The sequence below is a fragment of the Solanum pennellii genome, chromosome 7, assembly GCF_001406875.1.
Source record: "Solanum pennellii chromosome 7, SPENNV200".
Taxonomy (NCBI): Eukaryota; Viridiplantae; Streptophyta; class Magnoliopsida; order Solanales; family Solanaceae; genus Solanum; species Solanum pennellii.
This window is the reverse complement of record NC_028643.1, coordinates 58859139-58873224: the sequence shown is the minus strand read 5'-3', so window position 1 is coordinate 58873224 and position 14086 is coordinate 58859139. Positions and strand designations below refer to the sequence as shown.

The following is a 14086-nucleotide window of genomic DNA, read 5'->3' as shown; positions in this document are numbered from 1 at the left end:
GAGAGGATTTCTGATTATGCAATAACTCTCTAGTTTAGCTTTGATTTTCAATTTATCTTTTATATTATGTGTTTAAGTCATATTCTTTTTTTTATTTTAAAATTGTGATATCATTGAACTTTAAGTTGAATGGTTATATTGTCCTTTCTAGCCATGCCAATTCATAAATCTTGGATTGGCAAACCGCAAAACACTTCTGAATACGCAAATGGGGTAAAAAAGTTTCTTGATTTTGCCTTTTAGAATGGATTTGTTGATGGTGATGTAATTAAATGTCCATGTCCGAGATGCGATTTTATAAGTGGCAAAGAAGAAGTGTTGTTCAAGACCACCTAATGTCAAAACCTTTTCCAGTAAAGTAATAAATATGGTATTTTCATGGTGAAGGCTTAAATACAACTATACCACAAACATTTCAAAGTTCACGGATCACAAAAGAAACTTTGCAGCCTAGTAATCCGATGGAATCCATGATTAATGACGCATTTGGATTCACTGGGAACAATATGAATGAACATGATGTGACTATGAATGGAGAAGAAATATTTAATGAAGAGCATACTGAAATGCCTAATGAAGATTATGCAAAGTTCTATGAATTGATCGAAGACGACAAGCAACCATTATATGAAGGGTGTACGAGATATTTCAAATTATCCTTTCTACACAGCTTATATCATATAAAGTGTATGTGTCGAATGGCTGATAAAGCAAATGGTATGGTGCTGGAATTGTTAAAATATGCATTTGAAGATGCCAAGATTCCTGTTTCCCTTTATAAGGGAAAAAAAACCATCTACAAACATGGTCTTAGTTTTACCAAAATACATACTTGTCCAAATGATTGTATGTTATACTTTGGGGAACACGATGAAGGATTGCAAGAATGCAAATAATGCAAGACATATAGGTGGAAGGATAGTAAAAATAAGCAACCTTGAAAGATTTTGTGCTACTTTTCATTAAAAGCGAGGCTGCAAAGATTGTTCATGTGCTCTAAAACTACTGAGTTAATGAGATGGCATTCTTTAGGGGGAAACCAAGATAGATTAATGAGGCATCCTACATATTCTCAGCCCTGGAAAACATTTGACTTCATTCATCCTTAATGCTTCAGAGCCTCGGAATGTTCGACTTGACCTAGCTAGTGATGGTTTTGATCCTTTTGGAATTATGTCATCAACTTATAGTATTTGTCCAGTGATTCTTTTTCCATATAACTGTCCTCCTTGGGAGTGTGTGAAACAATCTTCATTCATTCTCTCAATGATCATTCCAGGAAAGAAATGTCTCGAAATGACATAGACGTCTACTTACAACTTCTTATCCAAGAGTTGAAGATATTATGGCATGATGGGGTCCAGACATTACAATCTTCAAAAAATGAAACATTTAAAATGTAAGCAGCTTTAATGTGGACAAGAAGTGATTTTCCTAGACTTGGTAAGTTATCCTTATGGAACACATACACTTAATTTGCTTGCCCCACATGTAACTTTGGTACAGACTCCTACTTGTTGAAACATAGTAGAAATTGGTGTTTTTTGGTCATCGTCATTTTCTTGAAAGAGGTCATGGATTTAGATTGCAACGTCTTCGTTTCAATGGAAAAATCGATAAACGGGAGTCGCCAGTTACATTATCAGGATCAAACATCTTGAAACAAATGGAGGGAATTAATGTCAATTTTGTCAAAAGCACCCGAGTCAAATAATAAGCTCAAAAGAGAAACAAAACCTACAGAAAAACTACGATTGCTAGAACATGGTGAAAGAGAAGCACATTTTTTGACCTTCCTTATTGGGAATCTAACTTGTTGTGCATATTGAGAAGAATGTTTCTAAGAATTTTATTTACTTTGCTTAGTGATTCTCAAGAATCAAAAGACAATCCTCAAGGTCGAAAGGATCTTAGAGAAGTGGGTATAAGAAAAGAACTTTGGCCAGATGAGAATGGAAATTATCGTCCTTCTTTGTTTACTATTTTAAATACAAAGAAAAATGGTTTCGAAAACGATGTATTTTTGCAAACTCTGAAGAATATCAAAATGCCTGATGGATATGCAAGCAACATTTCGAGATGTATTGACTTGAAACAATGAAAGCTATTTGGAATGAAGAGTCATGATTTTCACCTTCTCATGCACCACTTGTTACCAGTTGCAATACGTAATGTTTTGCCTGATAAGGTGACTGCTGTGCTAATGGAGTTGAGTTCGTTTTTTAGACACCTATGTGTCCAAAACTTGAGTCTCTCCGATCTTGACAAGCTCCAATCACGATATGTTCACACTATTAACCACTTAGAAATATTATGTCCTCCCACATTCTTTACAATCATGGTTCATTTTACTTGTAATCTGGTCGCTCAAGCAAAACTTGGGGGTCCAGTGCAGTATCGATGGATGTATGCTTTTGAAAGGTAAATACAATTTTTTATTTGTTATTGGAATTTATTCTTTAAGTCAATGATATAAAATTGCATCTGTTAACTATTTATTCATCTTCTGATTAGGTATTTAGGACACTTGATGTCCTTTGGGCGAAACATGTCACAACCAGAAGGTTCCATAGCGGAAGGACATGTAGCAGAAGAAGCTCTTACCTTTTTCTCTCAATATCTTGAAGGGTTCGATTCAAAAATTAATAGACCACGTCGTGTTAATGATAATCTTGGGATAGAGGCTCGACAAATTCATCTAGCTTGGTCCCACCAGTCGGTAAAGGAGTAGGAGCTGAAACATTTGAGTTGTCACCTATGGTAAAACGTCAAGCTCATCGATATGTGGTACTAAACTGTCTGCAAGTCATGCCATTCATTGAGTGAATATTTACACTGTTGTGTCATTCACTTTATATATGCATATATTCATTCCCTATATAAAATATCAACACTTGAAACTTGAAGGGAGACTATATGTTACATGCTTCTGTAACATTATCATTCTCAGCAATTGTTGCAACATTTCAGTTGTGTTGATACTTGCATCCTAACAGATCAAGATGCATCGTGTTCAGGTTATTAGCTGATGAACTGCGTCGCTCCTTTTAATGTCAAGAATGTGAAATTTCTAGAATAATTGTGCCATCACATGTTTCCCTTGATTGAACAATACAATACTGCTGACCCTTAATTCTCCATGAACCTGGAAGAGCAGATTGATAATTATATTAACATTTCATGTAGTGAATTTTAAAATTATATATGAAGCCGGTGGAAGGGCCGAAAGCCTTCAAGTATGGATATAGAGAAGATAATTAATAAAAAATTCATTGATTGGTTTCCTCGAAAGGTTAGTTTCATAATATATTAGAGTGTTGTACATTTAAAACTATTCCTTACATGGATTTTTTTCAGATTATGAACCCGGACATTTTTGAACACTGTATCAGATGACCTTAAGTTTCTAGCAAATGGTCCAGAACAACATGCTAGAAGGTTTACAATATTTAATATCAAAGTAATTTTCGGACCAAAAGACGAGAATATGAGCTGAAACTCAGAATAATGGAGTTTTTCTGACTTCGTCCACATCTTGTATTGCTAACTGTTCTGATGGAAATTTGAGGCTCTCCGATTTGCCATACTATGGAAAATTGGAAGTCATTATCGATCTCAACTATTATTGTCAATTTACAGCTACATTATTCAAATGAAAATGGGCTGACGCAACAAGGGGCAGGGGGTTTAAAAAGTATTCATGGGGATTACCTTCTATTAATTTTTGACAATTGATACACAATGGTGATGTGAAGAGCATAATCCATTCATTGAAGCTTAACAAGCTCAAATGGTATATTATGTGGATTATGAGTTGGATAAAGGCTAGAGTACAGTTATTCACTTGAATCCAAGAGAATTATATGATATGGGAGAGGAAGGAGAAAATGAAGTTCTTGAGAGTGAATTTCATGTACAAGACTTTGATCAATTCTTTGGTGACGTCAATGATCTAATCTAGTGTACAGACGATGAAGCTGATGAATTGCCAGTGCAAGACTATATTGGTTTAAGATTAGAGTCACTTTTTGATTTCTCTTACTATTTTACTTAGCTACTTTTGTTCATTAGTTAATCTTCGGTTGACTTTTTCTTGAAGTATTCTATTTGTATGACTCTTTTAATTAGACTAATTTTATTTATTGTAATTACTTGTGTTTGATCATTTTTGCTTCACCTACTTAAATAAATCTTGATTATATCTTTGTTGTCTTTAAAATTTGCTATTGGTGTGCAAGTTTATAATCTTTTTAATGTGTATGCAGGGATGGCGAAGCAAAATCAGTATAAAAATATGTTCAAATCAGTGGAGAGCTCTTCTCTTGCTCCAGGTTACTTCCCTCAATCTCAGGATCAAGCTTCATCATCAAAAACAAGTCGACATGTTGCATTTTCATCATCTGATGGAGACTCTTTAAAATTTGTTTCATCTACTTTTGATGGAGTTTCTTCAGAGCAAACAAAACATAAAGACAATGAAGACAATCATGATTGGTTTGTCGATGTTATAGGTACATATAAATGATAAAATTTATTATAATTTTTTACCTTCTTAGCAACTAACGTAAATTTGGTCTTTATTTTGTTTTAGATCAAAATCAAGTAACAAAAACGGTTAGAATGAAGATCAGGGATGTCCATAACATGGAAAATGGATTGCGGATAATTGTAGAATGTGATGAATAGGCTGCACCTATTGGAAAAGCAGCCGGCATAATTGCAAGTGTTATGGTCAGACATGCCAGATTCTTACTTGGATCGTGTTTTTGATGAAATCCTAATTGTACTTCCTTGTTAAATATTTTTCTTAGCTTGATTATTTTAGTTAAAACTTCATTAAACTAACATTACTCAGTGAAGGCTCGATTTCTCTTAATGATTGATCATCAAAAGGAAAAAAGATGGGTTGGTAGTAATCTTAAGTGGAAGGACCACAGGCATAAACTATGGCATACCACAGAAAATCCATTATTGAGCAAAGAAGAGATCATTACAAAATCTCCAAATGGAATACCCATGGTTCAGTGGGCACCGTTTGTCAATTATCGTATGGACGAGAAAATACTAGTACTTAATTCTTCCTTTTTTTCTTTCTATTACTTGTTTTTCTCTGTCATTATTATGTCCCTTTTATTGACTTTCTACTGCTACTTCTTTTCTGTCACATATTTCTTCTTTACATGACGTTAACTGTTCATATTGTTCCAATCAAAACATGTAGAAACTTTGCAAGAAGAATCAACAGATTCCACAAAATCAAATTCCTCATAACAGAGGTGCTAAGAGTTTGGTTAGAAGAAGAGCTGAAATGGTAGTAATACAATGTTCTTAGATATATATTCTCTTAATTATTTATTAATGTCGTACAATTTAAAAATTTTAGAGGACAAACGGAAAAGATGTTGATCGAGGTAAAATGTGGACTGAGACTCATAAGACAAAAGATGGAAGTTATGTAACTGAGGCGGCTAGAGAGATTGGGGTAAGTATCTTTTAATATATGATTAGTCGAGTAGCTATCGAATCAGATTTCTGGTTTTGGTGACAGTAAAAAAACTAATGCTTCAATTGAGATACTGAAATTGAGGACTAAAAACTACTTCCCTTAAACACAATATTCTTAATGTTATTTTTTTTTCTGTATGCGTTTAGTTGATGTTGATGTAGTACGGATATTAGTCTATGTACTGAAATGCAACACTGAAGTCTTCCTTTGAGTAGTAATTCTACTATGCAGCAACAACAACCTGTTGTTCTTGTCCCTTCTTCTTCATGAGTTGCTTGTTGTGAAGCACTACTCATAATTAGGTATTAAGAACTTATCTTACGACTTTAGACTTAAAAGTGTGTCATAATCATTTGTGGATTGCTACTAAAAGCTCTAGATGTTTGCAATCTTTATTCATGTATCTACTGAATGATATGGCCAACAAGTAAGGAATAAACAAGTTACTACTCAAAACTCTAGATATTTGCAGCATTTGCATTCATATTTCTTCAAGTATCTACTTGGTTGCAGCCACTTCTAAAATTAACCATAACTAAGTCCCATCAACTCTAGAATTAGAGACAATAGCATTTGAAGACATTACCAAATCGTACAATCTTAAAATTTAATAATTTGAAGATACATGGCCCCTCTATCTTCATAGAGTGATCAACTAGTTTTTGACAAAAATAGTGTGCTTGTTTTTCTTTGACACATGAGAAAATTGAAGAAACTCGAAGTCAAACGCCAGAAAGTATTCTCGAGGTTACACCTTTATGATGCACTTGACATAGTACTCGGTCCCAAACATCCAGGACGTGTTCGAGAGCTAGGCTTGGGTGTTGTTACAACTATGGTATTCAAACAAACATCTATGTGATTTATGCATGTTAATGTGAGTTCATTTACCTCTAGCAATCCAACTCCAAAGTTGCAGTAAAAGATGACTAGTATGAAATCACAATTAAATGCGCTATTTAGCCTATATCAAAGAAACATAAGAAACATCTCTCATGTTTTTATTCACTTATTTCCACCTCCTCCACAGGTATGACCATTATAAATATCTTTGTTTTATATCCCCTATTTCATTATGTCCTCTTTGGTGCTCGGAATTCATTTCTAATTTTCCTTCATAGACTTCATAGTCTGTAAATCCACTAAAATGTGATACTACTTGTTTGTAATGCAGAGTTTTTCTTATTTTTTATACTACAGTGTGGGATTAGGATCTAGATAAAGTGGTTTGTCAATTAAGAAAGGTTAAAATATTTTAGGAGTAGGTGTTAAGATGAAAAAGTGATCAAATGCTAACTAACAGTAACGTAGTACATCTATCTTGAACTGAATCTATTTCTCTGGTTAATGCAAACTAACAGTACAAATGGCTCGCTAAGTGTATATCTAAGTTACTTAGACTTTAAAAACGATGCTTTCATTAGCAGTATATGTTTTCTGAATTAACTTTTTAATAGGATCACAAAATGAAATATACGGTGTCTAAATTTTTAAAGCTAAACAATATATATCTTTAAAAGAGAAGATATTCTTTTCACCATTGTTCGGATAATTGAATCTTAGTGCATGATAATTTGGAAGTTACCTCTAATGAAATGCATAATGTATGGGGAAATTCCTTCCTTTTACTATACATTTTTGTATCTTTTATCTCTTTAGTTTTTTGTGGTATGAATCTATGGTATAATGGCGTTAAAAAAATGTGTGTATTTGTTCTGTATAGTGACCTCTTGAAATTGATTTATAGGCCACTTGGAGATTTTTTTTTGGATTTGCTTTTTCCTTCCTCCTCAATAAACGTATTAGCTACTTAAGAGAGATATTCATATATTTGTTTCTTCTTTGTTTACCCCCATTCCTTCAAGGGGGACGGGATATGTGCAAGTGTCACCTGTTGCGTTGCATCATTGGGATCTTACTAGACAATTGGACATTATTGGGGATATTGTGGAGTCCATACCCATTGTTGATAAACATAAGGAAAGTTAAAATGCAGAAATGGTTGAATTTTGTTTCTTGCTTATTGTTAAAGTCAACAAACGCTGCAACAAAATTCAAAGCTCAACATTTCTTTTTTTCAACTAAAATCTTAGCAACATTCTGCATAGGTGAAAAAGGTTGAAACCTTGTGTTTTTTGATGTCACTGGTGACATCATTCGGAGTATATTTTCCTATAAATACAGAGCCCTTGCTCATTTCAAAAATGCACCAAAAAGAATTACAAAGGAGAGAAAGAAGAGTGAGGCATCACAGAGGAAAATAATCTGTGAGGAAAAATAGAGAGCATGAGCGATATTGTAGTGAGGTGGAAAAATCAAAAGAGTGTTATTTCTTTTGAATGTGTAGTGGTCTTTGGAGTTTTTCTCAGACATACAAGTGTAAAATCAATATTATAGTGATATTTGTTGCTCCTCTCGGGTCGTGGTTTTTCCCTTATTTAGGAGGGTTTCCACGTAAAATCTTGGTGTCATTATTTCTCTTTTATTCTCGTTGATTAACTGTATTGTTGTGTTCCGCATTTATTGCCTTTATTACCGCAAATATTATTTCTGTTACGGATTTATTCCCAACAATTGGTATCATAGCACAGGTTCTGCTCATTTACAGAAATATTTTTTGTTACTTATTGTACTATACTCAATAAAAAAAATGTATGGAGTAAGTACGAGGTAGAAAAATTCAATGGTGATAGCGGTTTCTCAACGTGGAAAACAAGGATGAAAGACTTGCTCATCCAACGGGGTTTGCACAAGGCACTAGGCGGCAAATCCAAAAAGCCCGAATCCATGAAACTTGAGGATTGGGAAGAAATGGATGAAAAGGCTGCTAGTGCAATCAGATTGCACTTAACAGATGATGTAGTTAATAACTTCATCGATGAAGAGAGTGCATGTGGCATTTGGACAAAGTTAGAAAATCTTTACATGTCCAAACCGCTGACAAATAAATTGTACGTAAAGAAGCAATTATGCGCTACATATGGGTGAAGGTACAAATTTTTTGTCTCATTTAAATGTACTTAATGTACTAATCACGCAGCTAGCAAACCACGGAGTAAAGATCGAGGATGAAGATAAAGCCATAGTGCTCCTAAACTCGTTGCCATTTTCCTACGATACTTTAGCAACAACCATTTTACATGGTAAGGACTCTATTGAGTTGAAGGATCTCACATCAGCCCTTTTTCTTAATGAGAAGATGAGAAAAAGGCCTGAAAATCACGGACAGGCTCTCATCACGGAAAGTAGTGGCAGAAGTTACCAAAGGACCTCAAGTAACTATGGTAGATCCGGAGCTCGTGGAAAGTCTAAGGTCCGATCGAAATCGAAGGCCAGAAATTGCTACAATTGCGATCAACCAGGACACTTCAAAAGAGATTGTCCAAATCTAAAAATGGGCAAAGGGGAAAGCAGCGGCCAGAAGAATGATGACAACACAGCTGCCATGGTGCAAAATAATGACGATGTTGTTCTCCTCATAAATGAGGAAGAAGAATGCATGCACTTGGCAGGTATAGAGTCGGAATGGGTGGTCGACACAACAACATCTTATCATGCCACACCGGTAAGAGATCTTTTTTTCAGATATGTAGCCAGTGATTATGGCAATGTGAAAATGGGTAACACAAGTTACTCAAAGATTGCGGGGATCGGAGACATTTGCTTAAAAACAAATGTTGGATGCACATTAGTGTGGAAAGATGTGCGCCACGTACCTGATTTGCGGATGAACTTGATCTCGGGAGTTGATTTGGACTGAGATGGATATGAGAACTACTTTGCAAATAAAAAATGGAGACTCACAAAAGGGGCATTGGTGATTGCAAAAGGAGTTGCTCGTGGCACGTTATACCGGACAAATGCAGAAATATGCCAAGGTGAATTAAATGTGGCTCACGAAGAGAATTCTGCAGATTTATGGCATAAAAGAATGGGTCATATGAGCGAGAAAGGATTGCAAAATCTTTCCAAAAAGTCACTCATTTCTTTTGCCAAAGGTACAACGATAAAATCGTGTAACTACTGCTTATTTGGTAAACAACATAGAGTCTCATTTAAGACATCATCTAAAAGAAAGTCGAATATACTTGATTTGGTATATTCAGATGTTTGTGGTCCAATGGAGATAGAATCGATAGGAGGTAATAAATACTTTGTTACCTTTATTGATGACGCTTCTCGAAAATTGTGGGTTTATATCTTGAGAACCAAAGATCAGGTGTTTCAAGTATTTCAAAAGTTTCATGATCTGATAGAAAGATAAACAGGTCGAAAGCTAAAACGTCTCCAAACCGACAATGGAGGTGAGTACACTTCAAGAGAATTTGAAGAGTACTGTTCAAACCATGGAATCAGACATGAAAACACAGTTCCTGGAACCCCACCACACAATGGTGTAGCTGAGAGAATGAATCGCACCATTGTTGAGAAGGTGAAAAGCATGCTCAGAATGGAAAAATTACCCAAGACATTCTCGGGTGAAGCAGTTCGGACAGCGTGTTATCTTATCAATCGTAGTCCATCAGTTCCGTTGGAGTTTGACATTCCGGAGAGAGTTTGGACCAACAAAGAGATGTCTTACTCGCACCTAAAGGTGTTCGGTTGCAAAGCTATTGCATATGTACCGAAGGAGCAAAGAACCAAGCTAGATGATAAATCAGTTCCATGCATATTCATCGGATATGGAGATGAAGAATTCGGGTACAGACTATGGGACCTTGTAAAGAAGAAGGTCATCAGAAGTAGAGATGTAATCTTTCGAGAAAGTGATGTTGGAACTACTGATTATCTATCCAAGAAGGTCAAGAAAAAGAATGGTATAGTCCCTAATTTTGTTACCGTTCGTTCTTCTTCTAACCATACCATAAGTGCAGAAAGTACGATTGATGAAGTTGCTGAGCATGATGAGCAACCTGATGAGATTGTTGAGCAGAGGGAGCAACTTGGTGATAATACCGAGCAAATGAAGTACCCATAAGAAGAAGAACAATCTCAACCTCTGAGGAGATCAGAAAGACAAAGGGTAGAATCAACCAAATACCCTTCCTCAGAGTATGTCCTTATCAATGATGAAGGTGAGCTAGAAAGTCTTAAGGAGGTGTTGTCTCATCAACAAACGAGCAAAATGGATGAAAGCCATGCACGAAGAGATGGTATCTCTATAGAAAAATGGCATATATCAGCTAGTTGAACTTCCAAAAGGAAAAAGACCACTTAAGTGCAAGTGGGTCTTTAAACTCAAGAAAGATGGAAATGGCAAGTTGGTGAGGTACAAAGCTCGATTGGTTGTAAAAGGCTTCAAACAAAAGAAAGGTATTGATTTTGATGAAAGTTTTTCACCTGTTGTCAACTCTATTTGCACTATTTTGAGCATAGCATCTAGTTTAGATCTTGAAGTGGAGCAATTGGACGTGAAAACTGCATTTATTCACGGAGATTTGGAAGAAGAGATTTATATGGAGCAACCAGAGGGATTTGAAGTATCTGGAAAGAAACACATGGTGTGCAAATTGAATAAGAGTCTTTATGAGTTGAAACAGGACCTAAGGCAATGGTACAAAAAGTTTGACTCTTTCATGAAAAAGTCAAATGTACACAAAGACCTATTCTGATCAATGTGTATACTTCAAAAGATTTTCTGACAAAAAATTTATTATTTTGTTGTTATATGTGGGATGACATGTTAATTGTAGGACAAGACAAAGAGCTGATTGCAAAGTTGAAGAAAGATTTGTCCAAGTCATTTGACATGAAAGACTTGGGCCCAGCAAAACAAATTCTAGGGATGAAGATTGTTTGAGAACGAACAAAAAGAAAGTTGTTTCTATCTCAAGAGAAGTACATTGAACGTGTACTAGAACGCTTCAACATGAAGAGTGCTAAACCTGTTAGCATGCCTCTTGCGAGTCATCTGAAGTTGAGAAAACAAATGTGTCCTACAACAAAAGAGGAGAAAGAGGGAATGGCTAAAGTTCCTTATTCTTCAGCAGTGGGGAGTTTGATGTATGCGATGGTGTGTACAAGACCTGATATTGCTCATGCATTTGGTGTTGTTAGCAGATTCCTTGAAAATCCTGGAAAAGAACACTATGCGGCAGTTAAGTGGATACTCAGGTATCTAAGAGGCACCACAAGAGATTGCTTGTGTTTTAAAGGATCTAATCCAATCTTGAAGGGCTATACTTAGGATGATATGGCAGGTGACCTCGATAATTGAAAATCCACTACTTGATATTTATTTACATTTTCAGGGGGAGCTATATCATGGCAGTCAAAGATGCAGAAGTGTGCCGCACTCTCTACAACTGAGGGAGAATATATTGCAGCTACTGAAGCTGGCAAAGAGATGGTATGGCTGAAACGATTTCTTCAAGAACATGGATTGCATCAGAAGGAGTATGTCGTCTATTGTGACAGTCATAGTGCAATAGACTTTAGCAAGAACACCATGAACCATGCAAGGACGAAACATATTGACGTGAGATATCTCTGGATTCGTGAAAAGATTGAGGACGGATCTATGCAGGTCATGAAGATTCCTACTATTGAAAACCCTTCAGATATGCTGACTAAGGTGGTATCAAGGGACAAGTTTGATCTATGCAAAGAACTTGTCGGCATGCACTCAACCTAGAAACCTAGAGCTACCTCCTTCAGGTGAATGGGTATGGAGGCGGAGATTTGTGGAGCCCATACTTATTGTAGATAAACATAAGGAAGTTAAAATGCATAAATGGTTGAATTTTGTTTGTTGCTCATTGTTAAAGTCAACAAATGCTGCAACAAAATTCAAAGCTCACCATTTCTTTTTTCAACTAAAATCTTAGCAAGATTTCTGCATAGGTGAAAAGGTTGAAACCTTGTGTTTTTGTGATGTCACTAGTGATATCATTAGGAGTAGATTTTCCTATAAATACAGAGCCCTTGCTCATTTCAAAAATGCACCAAAAAGAATTACAAAGGAGAGAAAGAAGAGTGAGGCATCACAGAGGAAAATAATCTGTGAGGAAAAATAGAGAGTGTGAGCGATATTGTAGTGAGGTGGAAAAATCAAAAGAGTGTTATTTCTTTTGAATGTGTAGTTGTCTTTGGAGTTTCACTCAGACATACAAGTGTAAAATCCTTACTATAGTGATGTTCGTTTCTCCTCTCGGGTCGTGGTTTTTCCCTTATTTATAAGGGTTTCCACGTAAAATCTTGGTGTCATTATTTCTCTTTTATTCTCATTGATTAACCGTATTGTTGTGTTCCACATTTATTTCCTTTATTACCGCAAATATTATTTCTGTTACGGATTTATTCCCAACATATATCATCTGCTCTAATATGCCTCTAGGATGAGGGGAGCGTTGTAATTAGGCAGCGTCCAAAGTTGGAGTATGATTTTTCTGTAATAGTTGTTCATGACTTGAACTATTCGAATGCTAGTCTTGTTTTTTTCGTTTTGATGACGATAAACAAGTGTATATCTAAGCCCCAACTGCATCTGTCTAGATTCTTTGTTTGCAATTATTTGAAGCTCATTCTCAATAATGTTTGTAGTATGGTGTTAGGATTATATTTCTATACGTGTCTATCTGTCCTTGAGAATATTTTGTGACTGTAGCCCCCAAACTTTTTTCTGGTGTCCAATATGTAGTAGTCGTAGCATCTGCCATGTTTCACCTAACAATGTTATCTAGTTTTGGAGATGTTGAAAGTATCTACCATACAATTATGGTTTCTAAATCGAATAGTGTCATATGTTGGTAGTATTCAAGTCCTGTATGTTGATAGAACTTTGGTTCAAATGTATAATCTGTTTATATGATAAAATCTAATGGGCAGTAGAAATAAATTCAGTGAAACTAGTAATATTGATTTCGTCGCCATAGTTCATTTACCACAAAGATAGAATTAGGCGTTATTTAATGTCCGAAAATTTAGCTGAAACAAGAAATGAAAATTTGTTTTCACAGAGTTGATAGTCCATTTGATGAGCATTGAATGAAACTAGTAGTAGTAGTGGTTTTCCTGTTACAAAATAATTAGTGGGTTGTATTAATACTTGTAGTCATTCTTTGATACATATTTTTTTTGCAGGCCTCATATGTAGAAAATGGTGCTCATTAGTCACCAATTGGACCAACCATCTGTTAGAATATTCAGATGAACGTAAAAATGGAGGACTAAGTATAAACTAGAAATCATTTTTAGTATATTTTTTGGACATTTTCTTTTAATGACACTTGAATTTGGTGTTTTGATGATGTAATTTTGAATTTTTAAATAACACTTTAAATTGGTATTTTAAAGATGTCATTTTTGAGCTTTGAATAACACTAGTACTTTGATGATGTAATTTTGGGGTACTTTTGTTTACTATGATGAATATTTTGTTCCTTTGATCTTTTATATTGGGTTAAAACTACTCATTATAGAAATTTAAATATATAGGGTGCAATAAATAGGATGTGAATATGAATTGCCAAAATTAGAATGTATGATTATTTATGACGCCACGAACTAATCGTTACGGCGTTTTCAAACTGTCGTGATACATATTCGATTTTTTTAAAGATTACAACGGTTGTTAACCGC

The 14086-nt window shown here is 35.2% G+C and overlaps 1 long non-coding RNA gene across 1 annotated transcript; it reads left to right on the top strand.

The window, feature by feature from the left end:
- Window positions 1-5159: 5159 nt before the first annotated feature.
- On the top strand, window positions 5160-13797 carry LOC114077955. Its single transcript, XR_003579339.1, has 3 exons — window positions 5160-5311; window positions 5384-5482; window positions 13589-13797. It is a non-coding gene; the product is annotated as an uncharacterized LOC114077955 (long non-coding RNA).
- Window positions 13798-14086: the final 289 nt, after the last annotated feature.